This window comes from Corylus avellana, chromosome ca5 (genome assembly GCF_901000735.1).
Source record: "Corylus avellana chromosome ca5, CavTom2PMs-1.0".
Taxonomy (NCBI): domain Eukaryota; kingdom Viridiplantae; phylum Streptophyta; class Magnoliopsida; order Fagales; family Betulaceae; genus Corylus; species Corylus avellana.
In genome coordinates, this window is record NC_081545.1 from 32,531,319 (window position 1) to 32,535,514 (window position 4,196).

Genomic DNA, 4,196 nt, shown 5'->3' on the forward strand with positions numbered 1-4,196 from the left:
GAGATTATGGGAGAGTGAGAGTTAACACAATTAATTAAAAAAAAAAAAAAAACGAATTTAGATATAAAATTATGGGAGAGAGATTTAAGACAATTAAGTGGAGATAGAGGGAGAGAGAGAGACAAAAAACGGTTGAAACAACAAATTATAGGAGAGAGTTAGCACAATTAATTAAAAAAAAAAAAAAACGATTGAAACACAAATTATGGGAGAGTGAGAGTTAGCACAATTAATTGTCTTAAACCATAAAATTAGTTTAAGACATTTAAGTAGAGAGAGAGAGAGAGAGAGAGAGAGAGAGAGAGACAAAAAACGGTTGAAACACAAATTATGGGAGAGTGAGAGTTAGCACAATTAATTAAATGTCTTAAACCATAGTGTCTTAAACCATAGAATTAGTTTAAGACATTTAAGTTGAGATAGAGGGAGAGAGAGAGAGAGAGAGAGACGTGGGAGATGGAGTTAGGAGGACACGTGTTGCAATTCTAAGCATTCCCTACTTCAAAACTCGGCTTTTATATATATATATGAATATATATATATATATATATATATATGAATATATGACTAGCGAGCTCCTCAAGGCTTACGCTACCATTTTTTTTTTTTTTTTTGTATATAATTAAGTCAAAAAGTCTTTAAAAGATTATCAACAACAAATTTTATTTTCTTATTTTAATTAACAAATTAGCTACCAAAAATGACAAATGTTCATAAGATCATTTTAAACCATAGTTTTATTTAATAGCATAAACCCACATATCCAATAAATTTAAAAATTTAAAAATTTTAGTTCTTATAAATTGAAACGTGTTAAATATTTTTGTTCCCATATATGTAGTTTAAAATGAAATATAAAGGAAAAAAAATTCAAAACAAAAACCTAGATTAATCAATTATAGAAAATGATTGATTAATCATTAATGATACCACTTCTCAAAAAAATTGTTTGAGAGGAAAAAGTTCAACTCCTGAAAGTCCATTATATTCCAACAATGATACCACTGACAAAAATAAAGAAGTGTTCTAAAATAAATAAGCATGTTGATATATGATTACAATTATGTTTACTAATTTTGTAAACAAAAGAATGTTGATAGTTTAATTTTTTTTTTAGAAAAGAAAGAGATAAAAAACAGTGGCAGAAATATTGGAACATGCAAAAACAAAAATGAACAACAAAAGTCAATTAAATTTACAAAAGAAAATTTGTAACTTGTATTAAATAAAATTAATAAAATTTGAATGAAAAATAATATATAAATTAGAATAGAAATTAAAGACAAAAAAAAAAAAAATGTAAACAAATGAAAAATACTAATATAATAAAAAAGAATTATTTTTTTCTATATTTTTCTCAGTTCCAATGAAATCCACAAATATTAGAAAAGGTTTTGTCAAATAGATTTTTTTTCCTCCTGAGCCTCGGACAGAAATGGTTTCTGTCGAAAAATATTTTCAGGGAAGTCATTTTTCCTGAAAATATTTTCCACCGAAAACATTTTACTGTGTTTACTTCGCGCACGGAAAATCAATTTTTTTTAAAAATATTTTCAAAAACAAATTTTAATTTTTTTAATTTTTAAAAATATTTTTTAAAAAACTATTAATATAAAAAACTATTAATTTTTATATTAGCTATTCAACTGTACTGAAAATCAATTTTTTTATTTTATTTTTAAATATTTTATACTAACCTATAAATATAATTTTTATTCAAAATATAAAAATATTAATATAAAATAATTTATGTTTGATTGTTAAAATTCGACAAAAACAATCAACCTATCTGAGAATATTTTTTGATTTTCTATTTTTTCAGAAAAAAAAAAAATAGAAAAAGTATTTTGAAAGTACTGTATCTAAAAATGTCCATACATCAATATTACGAATATTCCACATCTAGGAAGATTGATATATATGAAAGGGCAAGTACGTTAAAAAAAAAAAAAAAAAAAAAAAAAAAAAACCATGAATTCTAAAATTCAACCATAAATATTACAATATTTTGGCCAAAGAACTACCATCCAAGTTCATTAGTATCTTACTACATATCGATAATACACAAATTCTAATTTCCATGGTTTTTGAAGAAGTTGTCAAACCAAAACTTTCTAAGTTTAGCATTCTTTACTAGAAATCTTCTTGCAAGCTTCTCATCTCCATTCAAATGGTCGAATGCAGTTGCAAGCATAAACTCATCGTACCCTTCCACCTTCATCACTTCCTGATACAAACAACATAAAAATAAGCAATAAGCAATAAATCATATATGCATTGTTTCCGATTCATCCAAGGATAACATGACAAAAAGTAATGTCAACGAAATCCAATTTCCTGGTGTGTGCCAATTATCAATCCTCCCTGACAAATTCAATCCTCAAACACTTTGATATGCCATACACCGACTATACTGATGTAAAAACAAGGAAATTTCCTGCTAATACAAGTAGCTGCCAAGACACTAACCACAATTGGTGGCAGTCCCAACAGTATACCTTGGTCGATCCCCTTATCAACAATTGTAATAGAAAAAGACAACCTCTTTCCAACAATCCATTTGCATCAAGGGGAATGAAGGAATAATGGGAAATGTCTATGGAATTAACTTAAAACAATCCAAAATATTCTGCCTTACCACTCTACCTCTATCTGATGCTTAACTTACATTCCCTCAAGCAATTCATCAAACAGAAAAAGTGCAACCCACAAACAACACAGATCTCGTTTCCATCAAAATTACCTCACTCTGGCATAGAATAAAAGATTCAATTCCAGTGAATTCCCAGTTACTGATCTCATCTCTTCCTAGAGTAATAAAAGGGTAAACTTCGAAATATTCCAAATATCATGCTAGAAAAGATATCCCTAGGCAGATGCAGCAAGGTTATGTGGCCAATTTGTATATTTCTACACAAAATAACAAATGAATAAAAGCAAATTCATCATATTAAAGCATTTACAATGCCGCCCATCTATCAAAAAAGAGAACAGAATCCCATAATTGTGGGCACGAGGAGGGAAGGGAATCTGTCTTAACTATTTCCCAATTAATTAACTTTTGTGAAGAGTGGCAGAGCCACTAGGGGAGTCTCTATCTACTGAGTTTGGTACAAGTCCACATTCTGTTAATGGGGGAAGAACTCAGCCCACCCCATGTCGTTGAAAATTAGAACTGTTCTCTGTACTGCTGTTATTTGGGCATGCAATTTTCTAGTTAAAAGTACATATTCTAGTTAATCAATTCTAACACTCTCTCTGGTTTCAAGGAAAAAGAAAAATCATTCATTTCACAAGCTCGTATACCGGAAAGACCATAAAAGACCGGAATCCGAGTCTTTTCTCGGCAGCCAAACAAAGCATAACTCGAAACAACAACAAGAAGAAAAGTAGGCCTTGAGGGGAAAGAGAACAGAGGATCTAAAAATTTCCTGTACACGAGAATCAAGCCAAGAGCCAAGAGCCACAGAAAATCAGAAGGAAATAAAAACCCATTCGATTGAGGTTCATCTCAAAATCAGAACTTCCAAGAATCAACAATCAAAAACAACCCATAACAACAAAGATCATAGAAGTTCTCATTTTCCAAAATCCACACCCTAGACCCAAAACCTAAATCGCAAATCTGATACGTTAATAGGGAAAGAAACCAAAATCAAAATCGCTCCATGATTTCCAGTTGTCCAACAGAGATAGAAACCAAAATCAAACGAAAATTACCAAGAGAAATTCGTAGATTTGAATCACTCCATACATATGGTTCAACAAAGGAAGAGAAAGATGAGAGTACCTGCGTCGGGCTTGAAGAGTGAAGCTCGGCCGAGGGAGAGATGGGCTGTGCAGGTGAAGGAGAATCAGCAGCTGTGCGTGAAGGAGAAGGTGAAGGTGAACGTGAAGGAGAGTGCGCGAAGGTGAGGAGTCGGGGGGGGGGTGTTTGGGCTTTTTTTTGTAATCAGGAGAGTGTCGGGATTTTTTTGGATGGGGCTGGGAAAATGGTTTACGAATTTAAAAAGTGTAAACCATTTTCCCTATAAATGTAAAGGTTTTTTGGTCAAACCGAAAATGATTTCGGTTTGACCACCATTTTACGTCGTAGTAAACACCGTAAAATGCGGAAAATATTTTCTCGAAATCATTTTACGTCGAAGTAAACGGAGCCTACATTAATGAAGATCTATTTTTTTCTCAAAAAAATT

At 31.0% G+C, this 4,196-nt stretch overlaps 1 long non-coding RNA gene across 1 annotated transcript; it reads right to left on the reverse strand.

Annotated features, from left to right (window-relative positions):
* Window positions 1–1,974: 1,974 nt before the first annotated feature.
* LOC132180243 (uncharacterized) lies at window positions 1,975–3,893 on the reverse strand. The gene is made up of 2 exons (XR_009440083.1): window positions 3,791–3,893; window positions 1,975–2,227 (listed from the first exon to the last, which is right to left on the reverse strand). It is a non-coding gene; the product is annotated as an uncharacterized LOC132180243 (long non-coding RNA).
* Window positions 3,894–4,196: the final 303 nt, after the last annotated feature.